This window comes from Carlito syrichta, unplaced genomic scaffold, assembly GCF_000164805.1.
Source record: "Carlito syrichta isolate Samal-C Ts95f unplaced genomic scaffold, Tarsius_syrichta-2.0.1 Scaffold302594, whole genome shotgun sequence".
In the NCBI taxonomy this organism is placed as follows: domain Eukaryota; kingdom Metazoa; phylum Chordata; class Mammalia; order Primates; family Tarsiidae; genus Carlito; species Carlito syrichta.
Window position 1 is genome coordinate 200,484 of NW_007246690.1, and position 21,412 is coordinate 221,895.

At 40.4% G+C, this 21,412-nt stretch overlaps 1 pseudogene; it reads left to right on the forward strand.

The window, feature by feature from the left end:
- Positions 1–2,771: 2,771 nt before the first annotated feature.
- Positions 2,772–21,412, forward strand: part of LOC103259314 — a 71,169-nt pseudogene continuing 52,528 nt past the window's right edge.

The window sequence follows — 21,412 nt, forward strand, 5'->3', positions numbered from 1 at the left end:
CTCACCTCAGCCTCCCAAAGGCGTGGGATTACAGGCTGAGCCACCGAACCCGGCTGAAGAACAAGATTTTAAAATCCTTCTTTTCTGACTTTCAGTCTCTTTCATTAAAAAAAAAAAAAAGGACACAATGAACAGTTTCACATGTCTGCCATAACTGTCGTGGTTGGGTATTTCTTTGAATCTCTCTGCTCCTCATTTAAGTTTGGGGGTATAAGAGCAGCATGTTGTTGACCAGCAGACTCTTATCCTGGGTGCTTTATCCCTACGGTATCCTCAAATCTCAAGTAATTAGCCACACATGTAAAAATCTGTGACTGAGCTGTAGGTAGGTCAGTTTTATCTAAGATCAAGTGCTGCCAGCCTCCCTCTTTCCCATTTTCATTTGCTCTCTTTGGCAGAGTTGCAGGAGCAGATGTTGTAAAAATGTGTAGGGCCGCCAAGATGCTTAATCAAGTCCTTGCGATTGTTGTGGCTGTCACCTCAAATTTCACATTCAGAAACACGACTTTATTAACTCTTCCATAAATGATCAGATTCTCAAAGGGGAGGCATAATTTGTATTGACAAAACTTCCCAGCAATCAATTTACAGCTGGAGATGCCAACTTGTTAAATTATCTCGGAAAAGAATCCTGACCCCAGGTTGGTTTGCTCACAGGGGGTCCTATTCTTTTGTTGTTGTTTGTTTATTCTATCGGCAGCAATGTGTTGAATGCCTGTTTCTTGTAAGATACTTTTCCGCTTGGGTTAGGCTTCATAGGGTAACTGGTTGTAAACCAGAAATAGTTTTGGTTATTTATTGGTTGCAAAGAACAGAAAGTCACTCAAGCTCGTGTGAGTTAAAGGGGGGTTTATGGATAAATAATGAACACATTTAAAAATAAACTCTAGGAAGCATAGCCAGGCCTTGAGGACAGTGGCAAGTTATTAGACCTCTCTCCCTTTTCTGTCTCCATTTCTGGGGCTCTCAGACCACATGGTCTCTTGTATCCACAGGTCTCAGCACATCTGATCCACTCTAGCCAGGTATGCTTTGCTTGCATGCAACCTAACATGTCTGTCCATCAACATGGTCCCTCACAGCCAGCCCATGGTGCCCATGTCTCTCAATCTGCTCGGTCTCTAGCCCTCCTAGTACACAATCTCTTGAACGGAGTCTGATTGGCAACCTAGACTATGGATATTTCCCAGGTCATGTGTCTGAATCTGGCCCAATCACAATTTATATCCTGGCACCTCAGCCTATCTCTCCTCTAGGGGCTGGGAATTCAATGTCATTGAAGGCCCTGTGAGTGGGAGACACTGGGAGAACATCTAATACACTGATGAATATGAGACATTCTTTAGGTGTTCTCCTGAGAGTATAAAAGTATGTTTAGTGAGGATTGTAGGACTGGAACCAGGATGACAGCGCAATGGAAGAGGGTGTCTTTTTACAGGCCATTGTGTTATGAAAGAAAAGATAAGACTGGGAGATGGGGCCAGGAGAAAAGGGGCAGCACATCAGAGATTTCCATGCTTCTGGGGTATCGGCTACTATGAAGCTTTGTCATTTAAAGGGTCTTTCCAGCTGGTTCCCTCTTCCCTGCTCTAGAGAGTAGCTTTGTAGAGCTTCTGCAATGTGTTTGGGGGACAGGCCGAGCAATACCAGGCGAGAAAAAGGTTGAAATCCACAAAAGAGGAGGCACTGAGGCTTTCTGGAAAGGATCCTGGACGCTGGGTGTCGTGAGTTGAATCAGTGGCTCCACAAGACATGTTTGAGTCTTGAACTGCAGTACCTGTGAAGGGATCTTATTTGGAAATAGGGTCTTTGCAGAGGTAATTAAGGTAAGGATCCAAAAATAAAATCATTCTGGATCAGGGTGGGCTCTAAATCCAATAACCACAGATGTCCATTAAGAGACACAAAGCCCGCCTGGGCAGCAAGACCTCATCTCTACAATAAATCAAAAAATCAGCCGGCTGTGATAGCGCATGCCTATAATTCTGGCTACTTGGAAGGCTGAGGAGGAAAGATCGCCGGAGCCCAGCAGGTCGAGGCTGCGGTGGCCGGGAGCGGCCACTGCGCTCCAGTCTGGGCGACCGAGTGAGACTCCAACTCAAAAAAAACCAAAAAAAGAATCACAAAGAGACCCAGGGAAGAAGACCACATGAAGAGGGAGGCAGAGACTGGAGTTATGTTGCTACAAGCCAAAGAATATCAGGGGCCCCCAGAAGCTGAAAGAAGCAAGGGAGGATTCTCCCCTAGAACCTTCGCTGGGAGCGTGGCCCTATTGACATATGGACTTCAGACTTCTGGCCTCCCGCACTGTGAGAAAACACATTTGTTGTTTTAAGCCAACAAGTTTGTGACAGTTAGTTCTGGAAGGTCCCACAAAACTATTACGCTGTGCTTATGGCACGCAGAGCTCTTCTAGGAAACCAAGTTTGAGCTGAGGGAGGGAAGAGGTAGGCACTTCAGGACATTCCTCAGCTTTCTTCAGTAGATGCTCCCAGACCATGAACACAGAATCAGAGGCTCTGAGCACTGGGGAGAAAGTGGGATGGGGAAATCTCTGGATCAGTGTGGGATATAGACTATAAGCCAGAGTGGACAAAATGGTCCTGGCCTGTCCTGTCTTGTGGTAGAAATGTTGTATCCATGAAATTAGGGAAAGATGACCTAGGTTCCAACCTCCCTTTCCCACTGACTTCCTATATGCCCTTCTGTGAGTTCCTCATTCTCTGAAGACCTCAGTGACGCCAATAATTTATTTTTTAAAACTACCCTAGATGGCCTGTAAGAGTCTTTGTGCTTGTGACCTTCTGGTCCATAAGTCTATGCAGCTAGAAGAGGACAGTCAGGTTCAAGACTGCAAGACTTTACCCGTGGACTGGCTCCTTTGGTTGGATGCACCAACTTGGTGGGGGGATTGCCTCTTCCCATCACCCTCCTGGGATGATTCCTCTGGTCTGATTCTCTCTTTGTCTCCGTTACTACCCGGGACCAATTAGGGGGAGGATTCGGCCGTTGAGTTTCTACTTATAGTCAAGGCCCCTGCAATGTCCTTTGGGGTCACATTTAGCTCTCCATACATAGTATGCAATTTCCGTCAACCTTGATGGAACTCCTACAAGACTGGTCCTCTTTAGGACTCTGACCAATGCTGGAATGCTCCAGGTGATTCTGGTAGCTTATGAAGGTTAGCTTAAACTGTCCTACCTGGGTTCTTTTCTCTGAGGACATAGCTAAGATTTGCACTCTTTGAAATGGTAGCCACCAGTCAAGTGTGGCTATTTAAACTTAACATTTAATTTAAAAAATTCAGTCTCATTAGCCACATTTCAAGTGCTCAATAGTCACACACAATTAATGTTTACCACATTGGACACTGCAAGTGGAGAATACTTCCATTACCACAAAAGTTCTATTGGATAGCACCGTTCTAAAGAGGTGCTTCAAACTATCTGGGTATATTGCTAAAATACATATTTTTGATTCAATTGGTCTGGGCTGGGACCTGAGATTTTGCAATTCTAGCAAGCTGCCAGGTGAATTCATGGGCCACACTTTGAGAGGCAAAGACATAGGAAACCACTGTGTATTAATTAAGGCCTCTGTGTGGACTGTATGTTGAATGGGTAGGAGCATATTTCATCTTCAGGAAGTAGAAGAAGGACTGGGATAGCTTGGCAAGAGTAGAAGCTTTAGGGAGGAGAAAACTGAAAAGTCACTTAGCTAAGCAAGAGAGATCTTAAATGTAAGGAGACATACACTAGCAGAGAGGTTGGCTTTGTGTGTGTGTGTAAAGAAACAGATAATAAATACTTTAGAGTTTGTGGGCCACACAGTGTTACAGTTATTGAAGTGTGCTGTTGGGCATGAAAGCAGCTACAGACAACATAAGAAGAAATGAGTGTGGCTATGTTCCAATATAGCTTTATTTCCAAAAACAGGCACCATGTTGGATTTGGCCCATGAGGCATAGTCTGCTGACCTTTGCACTGGTGGGTCACAATGGATGAGGGAATTTGCAGTAAAGTTACAGCTCATCAGTTAGAAATTCTATGCAGCACAGAGCCTGCCTTAGCTAGTCACATTATTGGTTATTACCAATAAAATAACAGTACATGTCAATTATTAGTACAATTGGTTTAATTCCAGTGTCAAAGCAACAATACAATAACCTATGCAATTTATAATTCCATTTCAATCATTATTGAAATTGAACTATGATATGTAGAGATTACAAGCTGCCCTAGAAACACAAAATGAAAAAAAGTCTAGACCGTTCATTTAAAAGCAAAACCCACGATCTGGCCATTTCTATTATCATGTTAAAATAGAAAATAATCACCTAAATCCCGAATTGTAGAACTGCCTCATTTACCATGACGAGAAAAAAAGGCCTAGGGAAAGTCTCTGGTCCAACGTCCGTAGTTGAATGGATGAACAATTTAGGATAAAACCAGGGCTTAGGTTTTCTGGACAGCATTTAACCCTTCTGTGACATTGCCTCTACAGAGTAGACAAAGCACTGCTCAAATAGTGTTCAAGTTCAGGGTGCCCTTGAAAAGTGGCACTGGATTGTGGCTGTAAACACAACCACAGACATTCACTGAACATTTTATAAATCACTTCCTTGTTTTCTTAGACTTTTGGGAGAAGAACCTAGATGATAAACATCTCTCTAAAGAACTGTGCAAGAAGTTTTAAATTAAATCTTGTCATTCGGCAAGAATTGCAATGTGACATGAAAAAAAAAAGTAAAGTTTTCATTTATAATATTTTTCTTTTTAAAGAATAAGCCATTCCACGCAACAGTTCTGTTGGTGGAAGCACCGACCAAGATGTTAAGAGACTTTAGGTCTGTTGAGGTTTCTGATGACTGAATTTTCCCCTCCGCCACCTCTGCCTCCTACTCTGGGATCTCTTAATTATAAACACATTACCCTCTCGAAGACTTGGCTTTTTTCACAGTCTAGTTGGCAGTCATTCACCAAACCCTAGATCACCACCATGAGCTTCAGAGCAGTCCTTTCAACAGCATCACGAAGGGACGGGGTAAACGCTTCAAGCTCCAGGATCCCATGATACCCCTGTGAGAAATGTGGAAAAATAACATCAATCCTATTTCTCAGCTAAGGAAACTGAGGCCCAGAGAGTAGCGGCAGTGTGCCCAAGATCATTTGGAAGAAGTAGGACCAGATTCATCACCTCTTCAGTCTCCAAGCTCAGGCCTCCTCTCCCACACTCTGTGTCACTTGGGGCAGCCTTGCCCTGTTCCAGGTGTCTGGTGAGACCTTGAATGGGAACAGGGGCCCAGTGGTGAAGGAGACACAGCAGCTTCATGTGATGAAAGAATTCAGGCTCAACACTATTTTAATTGAAAGTAATAAAGTAACAGTGCTTGAACCTTAATTTGTGAACTGATATTTACCCTGGGTATAAATAAACAAGAATGTATGATGTGAGAACTTTTGTTTATTGCTGATGGAAATGCCTTTCTCTCAAAAAATAGCACAACATTATCAGCCAGTGGGCCACACCAGAATCTGTGGGCACAGACCTTGTGCCTGACCTAATTCATCACAACAATCACCCACTTAATTTTAAAATAGTGAGTGCTTTATTGTTGGATTTTTAGAAAATCACAAAAGTCATAAATCCTGATCACAAGTAAAACACCATAAAGATATATTTTTTCCATTTTATTTTATGTTCTGTTTCTCTCAGTTTTCCCCCCGAATTTGAGATAATAAATTTAACATTTTGGTGTGTGTCTTCCAAAACATAAACATTTATCGATAGAGTCTCCTTTCTCCTTCCTGTCCTTCTTTCCTTTCCTTTCTCTTTCTTTTCTTCTTTCTTTTTTTCTCACTCGTTCTCTCTTCTTTCTCTGTCTTTTCTGTCATTCTTTCTCTTTTTTTCTTAAAAATAAGATTGTAATGTTAATATAGCTTAAAAATGTAAAACTTGCTCTTTATCTTTATAAAAAATTGCCTCCGATTGTTGTTTTAATTTTCCAATTAGAATGAGATTGTGCATAATTTCTTATGTTTAGTCACTATTTGCATCGCATACATTTTGCGCATTTTCATATTTGATGTATCAATATGTTGCAGCTTTTAATATATCTAGGATATTAATTCCATGGAAGATAAATAATTTTACGCAGTTTAGCATTTATTTCTAAGTTATTTATGGCATCTTTGTTACATAGTTTTTCAATCTGCTGTACCTCAGTCAACTTTTTCTTGTGATTTTTTTTGTACTTCATAAGAAGATATTTCTCACCTACCCTTAAATTATGTATATAGTCACCTGTACTTTGTTCTTATATTTTTAATGATAAAAATGTGAATTTTTTTTTTTTTTGAATTGGAGTCTCACTCTGTCGCCCAGACTGGAGTGCAGTGGCCGCTCCCGGCCACCGCAGCCTCCACCTGCTGGGCTCCGGCGATCCTTCTGCCTCAGCCTTCCAAGTAGCCGGAATTACAGGCATGCGCTACCACGCCCGGCTGATTTTTTGATTTATTATAGAGATGAGGTCTCGCTGCCCGGGCGGGTCTCGAACCCACGGGCTCAGGCCATCCACTCACCTCAGCCTCCCAAAGGCGCGGGATGACAGGCTGAGCCACCGAGCCGGTCTAAAAAATGTGAATTTTTAATCCATCCATCTCTGTTTTCATAGAAAGGGTCTATCTTTATTTCTTTCAGATAGGTAGGCAGTTGGCCCAACTGAATTATCTAAAATGCTCATCATTTCCTAGTGAATTGGAACGGTGACTTTATCATATATTAAACTCCTAAATATTATGGAATATATTTTTGGAATCTCTGTGTCTCACTCATCACTTTGTTGGTTCATTTGGTAGCTGCCTTCTCTTAAAAGTTTCCAGAATAGAAGCTACTGCCTGCTCCCAACTCCTATTCCATGGATGAACCCTTCAACAAACACATTTTCCTATTTCTGTCTGGAGTCTAAAGAAGTCCACATATTTTCTAGGAATGTAAGAAGAGGCACCAATGTCTTAAACATAGGCCTCTACTTCCCTGTGACTTGCAGTCAACACAGACATTCCATCCAAATGTTCTGAAAATATTCTTATGGAAACGAGCAGCAGGGTGCCATATAGTCTCTCAAAATGCTAACCTCATCCACCTCTCTCCCTGATTCAACCACGCCTTCCCTTATCCCACCAGTTCCAGAGGCCATGGCCTGCATCTGAGGCCTCATCCATCTCACTGCTTCCCACTGAAGCTCACCCCAATCCGATCATCGCTATAAATCAGACACCACGGAATGGAAGAAAACCACAAACTCAAAGCTTTTGCCTTCAGTGCTTTGAAAGTTAAACAGGAAGAAAGCAAATTTTCCCCATGTAGCTCAAACTCTATGATGAAAACCATTTTAAAAACGTGGATCGATCTTAACCTCTGAGCTACTTTCCAAGTCAAAATAGCAATAAAAAATAATAATGGTAATAACAACACACCCCCAAATGAGAAAAATTGCTTTAAATCATTTTAAGTAAGAAAAAAAAAAATTCCCAGCACCTTCTCTTCTTTTCCCCTTGCTGCCCTTTCCCCACTCTCCCCAGGTATCCTAAATTCCCATGTAAAAAGATTTTGAACAAACAGAGATGAGTCTTTGAGGCTGAAGGTCCCAGTGTAGAAAGCAAATGTATCAAACTGCTGAGCAGTATAGAAAACAAGGAGTCTGCCCTTCACACTCCTAAATCCCTCTCCAACGCATCAGAAATCCTTTCAAGATAGCTTCAAGGCCGGGCTCAGTGGCTCAGCCTGTAATCCTGCAGTTTGGGAGGCCGAGGTGAGTGGATTGCCTGAGCCCGCAGGTTCGAGACCCACCTGGGCAACTTGGCGAGCCTTCATCTCTACAATAAATCAAAAATTTGCCCAGCATGGTAGCGTGTGGTTCCAGCTACTTGGAAGGCTGAGGCGGAAGGATCACCAGAGCCCAGCAGGTCGAGGCTGTGGTGGCCAGGAGCATGCCATTGCACTCCAGTCTGGGCAACGGAGAAAAAAAAGAAAAAAAAAAGATAGCTTCAAAACACAACAGCTTGGTGAGGGAGCTGCCTGGCCGCCAGCCATCACAGTTGGCATCCAATCCAGCCCATGACCATTCTCGACCCGTCGTCACTTAGAGACTCCCGGGTTTTAGGGTCACCCGATAAGGTGGATTTTCACCACGTCAAGGCTCTTGTATGCCAGTCACCTCCCCCAGATGGTGGAAGCTGCCATTTCTGGTTACCAAATCCCTTCCAAGGGATATGGAAAATGGAAATGAAATATGTGTGCAAATCCAGAAAAAGGCTCCACCTCTGTCTCCTCTGAATCATGGGGACTCTGCGAAATGTATTGCCCACAAAGGACAAAAGAGCAAAACAGATGGTGAGATTTCATGCTTTTTCTGGAGAGTTAAAAATATCATCAATCATGTAGTTAGAAATTGGCAGTCACTGGATTTTTGTTATTCCGTAAGTTATACCAGACAGAAAGTTTTATCAGCAAAAGAACATGGATGAGGCACCTGAAGTCGACCTTGTTCATGATTTCTGGGTGCCCAGGGCATTGGAAGAACCCAGAAGTTCATTCTCACCCTCCCTGTAGCTACCATACCAAGTGACCACAGCATACTGGGTTCTATGGGTCAGACATATCCACTGAGAGACCTCAGATGGGAGTAGGCAACTTGAGAAGGAACCGCCATCCAGCCTCTGCTAGGATGGGGCAGAGACCTCCAGGTTTTGGGGTGGCCGTGGTCACACACCTGAGCTTCTGTCTCAGGAGTGGCACAGATGGGTAGCAAGAGCAGTGGTCTTTCTTTCCTCAGCAGGCTGTGGGGTTTTGGACATTATTCCTAGAAGCTGAGCTTGGATGTGACCTGTGATTCTTCCAATGATTCTGTGAGACGGCCTATGCTTTTTTCATAAACTTCTTTCTGCTTTATAAACCCGAGGCAACTTTTGTTGTTTGCAGTTAAGAATCCCAACCAAGATAACACATGGCTTTTATTCATGTGTACTGGGCATTAAAAAATGCTTTGATTTCTCCTATGTGGTCAAAGTCATGGATAAATTTAACTGGACAAAAAGGTCGGAGATGCCAAAATGGCCTCTAGGGGAGACTGGTCTTCGAACTCTCAGAGATCTTGCTCAGGTCTTCGAAGGAACTCACAGAGCTGAGCAACCAAGTGACTGATGGACGGGGGTTCAGAACTCTCCAAAACTTTTCTCTGAGACACAGCAACCGTGCTCAAAACATCTCGCTTGTACCAAATTTGGAGACCTGGTGAGCTGAAATCATTTCTTTAGGCATTTGAGCTATTTCTCATCACCTTTCTTTAAACCACAGAGGCAGTATACTCAAAGAATGATGCATTCATTATGTTTGTTGTTGTTTCTTCTTTTGCATGAGATTGAAAAGCCCATCTCTGCGTGTGAAGGAGAAGGTGGATGGAACAGATGCCCAGCATCTGATGAGATGCTTGGAGAAGACTGTGGTGGGCTGGTTACTCTTATTTTCTCACTAAAAATTGTGAAATATAACACACTTGCAGAAAAGTGGAAAAAATGCTTGTGATCTTCAAAGAAGAATAACGTGAACACATGTTACCATTGTTGAAAAAGACTAAAGAGCACTGTCTGTCCCTGATGGTATTTTCCTTTCCTCCTCTTGTGGAAGTAACCATTTTTCTAACTTAGTGATAACCATTCTTTTGCTTTTCTTGATAGCTTATCCCTTATATGTGGAAGCTAGTATACCGACTACATGCTGAGTTCTACCAGTCAGACACATCCACTGGGAGACTTCAGTTTGGGAGTAAGCAACTTGAGAAGGAAGCAACATATAGTCCCTAAAAATATTGTTTAATTTTTCCTGTTTTTAAACTTCATATAATTTTGGTCTCTCCTTTTGCAGAACACTATGGTAGTCTAATGTGTTCTTGTTGTATGTGGTTGTACTTCATTTCCAGCGTTGTGTAGCATTCTATTGTATGACTACGCTATTTACTTATCTAGTCTATGTTGGTGGACATACGGATGGTTTCCCACACTTGGAGACTGAAAATAATGCTGCCATGAACATTCTGAGCACACATGCATGTGTTTTTGTACATTTAAACTTGACAGTGAGATTGCAGGGTTATGAGAAACAGACATGTTTGCCTTTTCTGAGTAACGCTGTACCATTTTCTCAAGTGGTTGTATCTGTTGACAATGTTAGCAGACATATAAGAGGGAGTGCTCACCTTCTTATTTATACTAGCTGGTGTTTGTCATCCGGTAGCTTTATGAGGGTACCTAAGGGTGGGTTTACATTGTGTTTCCTTGTTAATATTAGTGAGATTTAGCACATATTTTTGTTTATTGTGCTACTGGTAGCTAATTGGTTGATTGATAATTTGAGGTTTCTGTAAAGTGCCCTTTCAAGTCCTTTATCTATTCCCTGTTGGGTTTTTATTGTCTTAGCCTAGGTTGTGGATGGAGCAGAACTTGCAGTGAATGTGCACTTTTTCCTGGGGTGCACTCGGAGATGCTGGTATATAGGAAGAGGTAGTGAGGGCAGGAAGAGGTAGTGAGGGCCGGAAGAGGGGAGGACACATGCGACACATTTGTTACCACACTTCACTTTTTCTGCTTAAACTATAGATACATAGTTATAATGATACATTAATAATGATTTATAATGTTTAATGAGAAGCAGATCATGTTTTATTAAGAGCTGTCAATACTGTAAAGATGTCAATTTTCTGTGAAATCTATCAAAATTTGATTTTTCTTTCAAGAGAAATCAATGATGGCTTTTTTTTTCTTGAGTCTGGGTCTCCCTCTGTCACCCAGACTGGAGTGCAGTGGCCTGGTCACAGCCACCATAGCCTTGACCTGCTGGACTCAGGTGATCCTTCCACTTCAGCCTTCCAAATAGCTGGAACTACAGGTGCGTGCCACCATGCCCGGCTAATTTTTTGATTTATTGTAGAGACGAGGTCTTGCCAAGTTGCCCAGACTGGTCTCAAATACTTGGGCTCAGGCAATCCTCTCACCTTCTTCTCTCAAAGTGCTGGGATGACAGGTATGAACCACCATATCTGGTGCTTTTTTTTTTTTTTAATAAACAGTACATGGGAAAATCTAAAGGAATAGAATAATGAAAAAGAAAAGTAATAAAGAATGATTTGCCTACTATGTAATAACATGTTGGCTGGCACGGCATTAGACACATTGATGGAAGAGAATGGACCACTTGGAATCAATAAGGCAAAGCATAAAGTATTCTAAGCCAAACCAAATAAAATAAAACACACTATGTCATATTTCAGTCCTTATGTCTTCCTATCCCCTTCCCCCTAAAAAAAAACAACAGGTAGAAGTGGGGTTGGGGAGGTAGGAACATTCTAATTATTACACAACTGTTAGAAACTATAAAAGGTTGGTGGATCTGGCTAAAAAAAAAAAATTGTAATCTCTATATAGAAAAACACTATGGGTTGGGCATTGTGGTTTATGCCTATAATCCCAGCATTTTGGGAGGTCAAAGTGAAAGGATTGCCTAAGCCCGCGGTTCGAGACCAACCTGGACAACTTGGTGAGAGCTCATCTCTACAGTAAACCAAAAAATTAACTGGGAATGGTGGTGCGTGCCTGTAGTTCCAGCTACTTGGAAGGCTGAGGCGGAAGGATCACCTGAGCCCAGCAGGTGGATGCTACGTGCCACTGCCCTCTAGCCTGGCCTGGGTGACAGAATGAGACTCCAGCTCAAAAAAAAAAAAAAAAAAAGAAAAGAAAAGAAAAAAAGAAAAACACACTATGACAAAGTTTAAAGATAATTTAGAAAAAATACTTGCAGCATCATTTCTAGAAAAGACAAAGAATTCTTGCAAATTAAAAAAAACTCAGAAAAAACCCCAAACTTCACAAAAATGCAAATGGTAATAAATATTTAAATTATGCATAGTCACACTAGAAATGGAGTATTTTTCACCTAATGTATTTAGAAAGCTTTAAAAGATTGACAAAACTCAGGTATAGGGAAGCAGGAACTTTCACACACTGAGGGGTTTATATATTGTTTGAAGTAGATTTCAAAATGGGCATGCCTTTTAAATTGGTAATTCTATTTTACAAACTTAGCTTAAAGAACAATCAGATATGACATAAACACACACACACACACACACACATATGAGCAAGGATACTTGTCAAAATGTTTATAATAGTGACAAATAGAATATTTAGTATATTCACTACATTGTTTAAATTGTATTCCACCTATGTAATATAATTCTATCTGGCATTAAAATTGATGAGAAGTAGAATGAAATAAAAACTTGGACTTATGGTCAGTCAGAGTAGTAGTCTCAAACAAGAAAACAATTCTGCATTAAAAAATAAAAAGCTAGGTCAATTTACCTCTCACTAGTATCTATAATATACAATAAAAAGTCAAATTGTAAGTTGTAGTTTTTTGCGAAATTTGGATCTCAGAGACCAAATATGGTTGGCACACATTTGAAAGAAAATCTCTCTCTGTTAGGGTTGTCACCCAGAAAGGACAGCACAGGGACTAAGCCAGGCATTTCAGGACCTCAGACCACATTAGCACGTCATGGTCATTGAAGGAGAGAGTTTTCACATCTAATCTGGGCTCTGAAATTGATGGAAGGCATGGGCTGTACAAACAATAAAAACTGGCTGAAATCCCATAGGGGGAACAATAAAAGAGAGGTTTTAGCATTAGTTGTTTGCCAATGGACATTCATGTTTGAGGACATCTGAGAGGTCACAGATCTGTTGGTCCCCTACAAATCCTGGCACTCAGCTAAGTAAACACATGCCAGGTTTGGGGGGCTTTGCTGCTTTTACCCATTAGTATCCCTGCAAAGTCCAGTTCTTAGGTTGGAAGAAGGGAGTCTTGGTGGTATTTGTGGGATGGATTGGAATTTTAGGGATCCTGACAGCTTTTATACCTGCAAAGCAGGGGAAACTGTGGAAAAAGACCAGGGTTTTTCTGTCTTGGCACTATTAACATTTTGAGTGGATACTTATTTTGTTTGTGAAATCCTGCCCTGTGCACTATAGAATGTTTAGCTGCATCCCTGGCTTCTACCCACAGGTTGCCCATGGTACCTTTGCTCCTAAGTGTGAAAACCCAAAATGTCTCCAAATATTGTCATATGTTTCCTGAGGCAAAATAGCTTCTGAATGAGAACCATGGGAATAGGGTTAGACGATACCTTGTAAAGTGGGATGATAGCTAAGTGAAACAAACAGATCTCAAAGTACAATATGCACCATTATCCTATTTTTTTTTGAGAAAATATATGCCCATATGCAGATTTATGTTAGGTATTTGATTATGAGTGTTGTCTACTTTCTATATGTATTTTGGTATTTTTTAAACATTTTGACAATAGCATGTAATTGTTATGTTGAAAGAAAAACACACATTTTAAATCTCAATAATATTTGTACATATGTCAAAAAAATCTTGAAAGAATATACTACAAAATGATAACATCTATTTCTTAGCATTAAAATTTTTCTACTTTTTCTTGCTTCTGTTTGCATTTTCTAAGTTTCTCACAGTGCACACATACTAATTTTGTAACCAGAAACACAAAGTAAACATAAACTACTTCAAACGTAAATCCCAGATTTCAACTAACCACGAGGTGCCTGTGGTTAATTAAGCCCCCCAAAATGCCTGCTTCTAACTCCGTGGCTCTGTTCCTTGTGCCTCTCTCTATTTTTCAGCCTCTGTCTTCTGGAAAAAGTGATTTACGTATTATCTTTTCACAATTCACAAGTGTGTCTTTCATCTTTTTGCTTTTCCTACCAAAATTAAGGAGCAAATTCAGGAAGGAAATAAGGAGGACTTTTCTCTCTCTGAAGACGCTGGTTCACAGCTAAGTGAGGGACTCCGAATGGATGGGGGAGTTTTCCCTATAAACAGTGGTCTCCAACCTTTTTGGCGTCAGAGATCAGTTTTGTGGAAGGCAATTTTTCCACAAAGAGGGGGTGGTAGGGGGATCAGCAGGCATTAGATTCTCATAAGGAACGTGCAACCTAGAACCTTCTCAAGCACAATAAGGTTTGCACTCATATGAGAATCTAATGCCGCCCCGATCTGACAGCACATGGAGTTCAGCTCCGGCTCAGGGTTCCTAACAGGCTGGTTTGCCTCAGGGGGTTGGGAGTCCCTGGATAAGTCATCTGGGCAGTGGGCGTGGCATACAAAGCTTGAAAACTTCAGCTCACCTGTGTGTGGTTTTGGTATCAGCTTCTGGTTCCAGTAACCATGCATACCCTTCTCACAGTCCACCCTGACACACACCCTGTGATTCACATTTGATTTCCACGGACCTCCACCCCTCTCACCACAGTGGTGATCACTTGATTTGGGCTAGTCCAATCAGATTCCTGCTCCCTGGAATTTAAATTATGGGTGGAGACACTCAAGATCAGAAAGTAGTTCTGACTTTCTTGGTGAAGGAGCTCCCTGGAGCTACCATGGCTCTTGAAGGATAATTGCGGTACACACATGACTTGACTCCTTCCCAGTCCAGCCTCAAGAGAACCTTCTCAAGTTCTAGTTTATCAGATCCAAGTTGTCAGAAGACGCTTATGTTAAGCTGAGGCTTGATTACACTGCAGAAGAGGATAGTCTAGTTGTTTCTACAGACTTAGTAAATGCTTGGAAAAGTTATTCCCACCAGTTGAGAACATGGTTGGCTGCATCTTTATATGGCAGCACTAACCTGAAAAAGAGAGATAACTAATATGGCATTGAAGGCTGAAAACATGTCAGTGTGGGAAGAATAAGGGTTCCCCAAGTACAGATCATTCTATGTTTGTACAGGAAAAGTCCTAGGCAGATGGTGACATTTGATCACCCCGGCCCTGATGTACTTCTGAAGAAAGATTTAAGTGAAATGCAGGCAGAAAATATTTTTTAAAAGGTATAATTGGTGGCCAACTGAAGGTCCAGCAGTGGTTGAAACCTCTCTCTTTAAAGACAAGGACATTGAGGCCTTGAGAGGTTAAGCCACGTGGGGTCACACCATAGTGTCAGATATATACTTAGCTCCATCCAGAGTTCCTGATTACCAGCCCAGGTGATTTCCTCCTGTTCCCTATTTCTTTGTCCTCCAAAACTAACAATATTGACTACATCATGGTGTGTCAAAGGGCTACTTTCCTTCATTTAATGCTACATTCGTGGAAGGCTTGGGGAAGTTGTACATAATCCCTTGTAAACACATCGCTACCCTTGGTCCATATTTCCTGAAACTTTGGGAAGTGGAAGGGAACAGCTGATGAAGTTCCCTGCTGGACACCAACCCCAGACACAAGGTGTGGCCCTCGGGAGTCACAGAAGTGATGGCAAGGAGTTGAAAAGAACCTATACCATGCCCCAGTGGGGCTGAAACCCTAGTGTGTCAGAATCATCTGGGGGGCTTGTCAAAAGCCAGGTTGCTGGGCTATTCCTATGAGATTTCTGATTCAGCAGGTTTATTTATTTATTTTTTTGTGGAGGGGTGGGGACAAGATTTACATGTTCAACCTGTGTTCGGGTCATGCCGATGCTGCTAGTGTGAGGTCATGTTTTGAGAACCACTGCTCTGTCTCAGTGTCATACAGATGCGCACACACACATAAGGTAGGATTTTCACATTAGTGAAGAGGTTAGGAAGGCGTCAATTTTAACAGCATTATTAAATACAAAAATGCTATAATTTATCATTAGAAAAGGCATTTTTTTCATATTGTTTTTTCAGTATCTTCAGGTTTCAGCTTTGTGGAATCGTTTTAGAAACTACCTTTTTAAAAAATTTCTCTGCAGTACTAAGAGAACCATAGCTATTTTAATAACATATTTACAAATTGTATTTTTATTGCCTTTGTGCATAACACATCTTTAGGAAAAGCTTAGTAACCTTACTTGTGAATCATTTACAACAGTCATAGCTGTTAACCCCTCATTAATTTTCACAATAACTGTTGTTTTATGACTCGAGTAATTAACCAAACGATGTTTCACAAGCATTTTAAACAACTGGTTACATGAAGACCCTTCACGTGTGTAACAGGAAAGTAAATTAACAAGTTTATTGGCGCTAGGAAAATTTTTGTCTTGCCTTGGTTGTCAAGAGCTTAAGAGGAACAAGTTTAGTCAAATTAGACATTTGGTTGCTTTGAGACTTACCTCTCAGTCTTTAAAATGAACCTACCAAGTTGCATGCTTTTCAGAAACTGACTTCAGTACTTAATGGAAAACATGTTTCTAATCCGATGTTTTTCCAGAGCAGAACATGTATGCTTTTCTTCTACACCCTTTCGATTTTGAGGCTTTTGTCAATACCATCTTTCCTCAAAACAAGCTCCCCCATATTGCCTTTGAAGCTTCTTTACCCAGCTACTCCTATTCATACCGCAAGGCCTGTTTGATATGACACCTCCTCAGAGAAGCCTTCAGTGATTTCCCTATTATACATACTTATATAGCAACATGATGAATTTTACAACAATAGACAACTGTTAGTTTACATCAATTTTGCTTTTAAAATAGAAGATTCATGAAAAAAGGGATTCTGTCTGTTTCCCCCAGTGCCTGGTGCAGTGCTTAGTCAATGGCAGGTGCTGGTGGTAGCCAGCCTCCAAGATGGGCCCCACTGATCCCCACCTCCTGGTGTCCACACTCTACTGAGTCCCCTCCTATTTGTAGCAGAAGTAACTTGCATAACGAAGAGAATGCAACTGGGGTGATGGTATATCACTTCTGAGATTAGGGAATAAGATATCACTGTTGTCATCTCGTGTGCTCTCTTGCTTGCTTTCGTTTCTGGGGGAAGCTAGCTGCCATGTTGTGAGAAACACTGTGAACAGACTCATGCAGAAAAGAACGGACAGATGCGTCTGGTCCACCGCAGAAAGGATTGGGAGCCTACCTACAAATGTGTGAGTGAGTGTAGCGGCGTGGATTCTCCAGCCCAGGTTGAGTTGGCAACAACTGCAGACCAGGCCAGCAGCTTTTCTGCCCCTTCTTGGGAGATCTTGAGTGAGCCCCACCCAACTAAGGTTAATTTGCTGTCACTCACAGTCTAAAGTGATCACAGATATTTGTTGTTCTAAGCTGCTACATCTGGGGGTAATGGATTATACAACAATGGATACCGAATAAAATCCTGAAAAAATACATGATGACCAAATGAATGAAAGGTCTAGGAGGTAATATGATTCATATAAAACAATCATCTATTACAAATGATTTATTTCAACTTCTGGGACATCATATTGCCTGTATCAGAGCAAAGACTGAGCCAGACATGGAAAGAGAAAACAGACATGTCATTCTTTCAGTATCCTAACCTAAGCTTTTCTTTCATGATGATATTGTTGTATCATATATAAGTTGATAACTAGTTTAGCAGGAGGATACGTTTTCTTTCTCCTTTTGCCACTGGCATATTCTGTATTGGAGATGTTATTGTCAGTGTCAGGGGGTGATCGTTGGTTTGGTGAATGTGTAAGTTGGGTTCCCTAAGAAGAAGACTTGAGAGACATATTAGATGAAAGAATTCTCTTGAGATCAACATATTAGGAATGAAAAGGGGAGAAAACAAAAGGAAGAAAGCAGGATGGGGCAGAGGGAAGATTAGGCTCTGATGCAGTCTTTGTAAGTCCAAAGCCAAGTACTCAGCAGGCGCTGGGGCTGGGATGACTCTTCATAGTTGTTTGGAGTTGAGGTAAGGAAAACCGGCCTCATGTTGGTTAGAGGTTAGGATAACTGGCTGCTCTGGGAAGGAGTCATGTCTTCGGACAAGGTGGGTATCTTTATCAAGGGCAATTCAAGAAAAAGGCTGGCAGTTCACAGTGGTCATCTGTCAGCCCTCCCAGCAGATAAGGAATCTTGGGAGAACATCTGGAACCTACTCCATCAACAGTAATACATACTATATATATTCTAAAGACAACTTTATTTTTCTTGGAATAATATCTTAAGTCTTTGATTGATGTATTCAAAGTAATTGGGTGCACTGACTTTTTATTCTTGTATCATTTTGCCTATAATATTTTGTCATTATGCCAAATGAGTCAAAACCAGATAACTTTAAAAGGAATTATTTTCTAAAGTAGATATACGACAGTGTATGCTTTTAAAACAACACAAATAATTTATAAAGGAGCACTGCTCACTGTCTCTAATTGAAGTGTTAGTGGTAGGATAACAACATCTTTACTTTCCACTGTATATTTGATAACAGATTCAAATTTGTGTTTGGTAAATGTATTTCACATCAAAATTTTATTCTGTCTACTCAGAACTATTTAGTAACTTTATTCAGTCTAGTCAGTAATTCACTGAAGCCCAAACTTCATTGTGTAGTTGTTGGAAGTTATAAGAAAGTTAAGTGGTGTTGATATTTTTGTTTTGTTCATTCTGTTTTTCAAGTTTTTAAAGAGTGCAGAAAAGAAATAAAGAATACATTTTAATGTTTTAGCATTTTTGTTATAGATTGTTATGTTTTCCACATAAATTTGTGGTATTGTTACATACCCAGACCCACAATTATTTTTGTCTAAATTTGGTTGTGAAAATTATCAACTAGTGTTTATGTGTGTGCAGTCATGTCACTGAAAAGAAATTCCCAAAAAGAAATATTTATATTTTGGAGAAATCATAATTCTACCAATAGTTGCTGTTTTACACTGTTTATGTCATGAGTTGAGAATTGTTTTGAAACATTTTTAATCTATTACCTCATCCTAAAACACTTCATTCACTGAATATACTATAAATATATTTAATGGGTTATATATTTTACATACTCAGCTGTTATAATATTTAGGTTTCATTGTTGGTATTCTGAATTAATATTCTGACATAAAATAATTAAAATTTTTATGATTTTTGCCAAGTGAAGAAAATTAATATTATCATGCTTATATAATTTTATAGATGATCCTTTACTAAAAATTGTGTGAGAAAAACAGTCAGGTCATTTTAAAGTAGAAAGTCCATAAAGAAACTCTTTCATATCTAGTCAAATTATTTTTTATGACAGTGCCAAGATCATCCAATGGGGGAAAGAACAGCTTTTTTCCCAACAAATCGTGCTGGGAAAATTGAATGATTTCATGCAAAACAATAGAGTTGGGCCTTTACCTTATCCCAAATAAAAAATTATCTCAAAATAGGTGAAAAACCTAAATATAAGAGCTAAACATCTAAAAATCTTAGAAAACATGGAAGAAAAATGTCATGTCATTAAATTTGATAATGATTTCTTGAATATGACATAAACATACTGTCGAAAAAGAAAAAAGAGATAATTTTTAAAAAATCTTCCCTAATTTTGCCATATAGAAATTCCTAGAAGATTTACTTTTATCATTTGCAAATATTTGTGTTTAATACATTTCTGAAAACATCTTACCTATTTTATCTTTTGGAAAATTGAAACTTCATGCTTGAGGTGGATAATATATATATATATTTTTTTGAGTTGGAGTCTCACTCTGTCACCCAGACTGGAGTGCAGTGGCTGCTCCCGGCCACCGCAGCCTCGACCCTCTGGACTCCGGCGATCTTTCCGCCTCAGCCTTCCGAGTAGCTGGAATTACAGGCGCGCGCTACCACGACCCGCTAATTTTTTGATTTATTGTAGAGATGAGGTCTCGTCAAGTTGCCCAGGCGGGTCTCGAACCCGCGGGCTCAGGCCATTCACTCACCTCAGCTTCCCAAGGGCGCGGGATTACAGGCTGAGTCACCGAGCCCGGCTGGTGGATAATATTTAATGAGAGAAGCTATTGTTTCACACTCTGCTCCATTTGTGATGCATCTATGACATACTAGTTCTAAAAATAGAAGTTATTAGAAATTTCCTAATAGACATTATTAGCTCTAAAATATTTTTCTTGACTGTCAGCTATTTCTCCTCAACTTATTACTATGAGAACCATTTTAAGTTTTCCTCTTAATACCTCATCATTTTCTGCTTTCTGATCCTGAATTTATAACGCAGTGTGTTAACAGCCATTAATTTTTATACTAATGGAATTTCCATGAAAGACATAATGACTAGAATATAATTAGCATAATTATGTTTATAGAATATTTATTTATAGGTAATTAAAGGTAAATGAATTTGGGTGCTAACAACATTCAGTGACATAGCAAAAGTACTTGTAGAGTTTATTTTGGTACTCAACTACTCCATTCAGGTAGATGGCCGAATATATAAATAGCAGTCCGAAATGTCAAATTTAGTCCATATATGAATAGCAACAGAGCAGCAGCTCTTAAATTAGCAGCACAGGTTACCTGAAATGTTGTTAGCCCAACAAGGTGTTTTAATTGTTAAACTTGTAGCCACTTTGTATGTTTTCATGAGCAATACGTTTTAACCATGTTAGTGAAGCACTTTATTTCCATCAGCCAGAAAATGTATAATATATGCTTGTTTGGCTGGAAAAAGAGCGTGTATTGCCACCTGTCAGAAAGTTTCAAAAATTATGATGCAAAATTGATGAATTATGACCAAGATCTTTCAAAATAATAAACATGCTAATGATATAAGTAGCACTCAGCTAGACGTGGCACCTGTACAGTGCACAACCTGAAGAACTGAATGCATCTACCTTGCCAAGAAGCCAGAGGAGTAAATACTGCACATGCCTTCTTTTTTTTTTTGAGTTGGAGTCTCACTCTGTCGCCCAGACTGGAGTGCAGTGGCCACTCCTGGCCACCGCAGCCTGGACCTGCTGGGCTCCGGCGACCCTTCCGCCTCAGCCTTCCAAGTAGCTGGAACTACAGGCACGCGCTACCACGCCCAGCTAATTTTTGATTTATTGTAGAGATGAGGTCTCGCCAAGTTGCCCAGGCAGGTCTCAAACCCGTGGGCTCAAGTAATCCACTCACCTCAGCCTCCCAAGGTGCGGGATTACAGGTTGAGCCAACAAGCCCAGCTACACATGCCTTCTTGAAAAGGTGTCCAGAGAGAGTTATTTTGTATTTTTTTCGAGTATGAAACTGGAAATCTTTTCCTCTTTCTCTAGCTGGGTTGGAAATACTTTGAGTCAGGAATCAAACTGTGGCTTGATATTAAATAGTTAAAATGTTAATAAATTATTTCTTATTCTTTGGGGCAAAATAATTTAACTTTTTTTCCAGGGGTAAACATTAATTTTAATTTTAATTTTTTTAATTTTAAAATTGTGGAGTACAGTTAAGGATTAGGTTTACAAATATGTATCATTCAGACCCCCTTGTTGATAAGGGGTGTCTCCCCGTCACCAGACAGATATTCACTGCCATTAGTCCCACCTCCCTTCCCCTCCCTACACTCCCCATAGTTTCCCACCACTGTCAGTCCTTTTCTTATAGTATTATGATAGATGTTCAA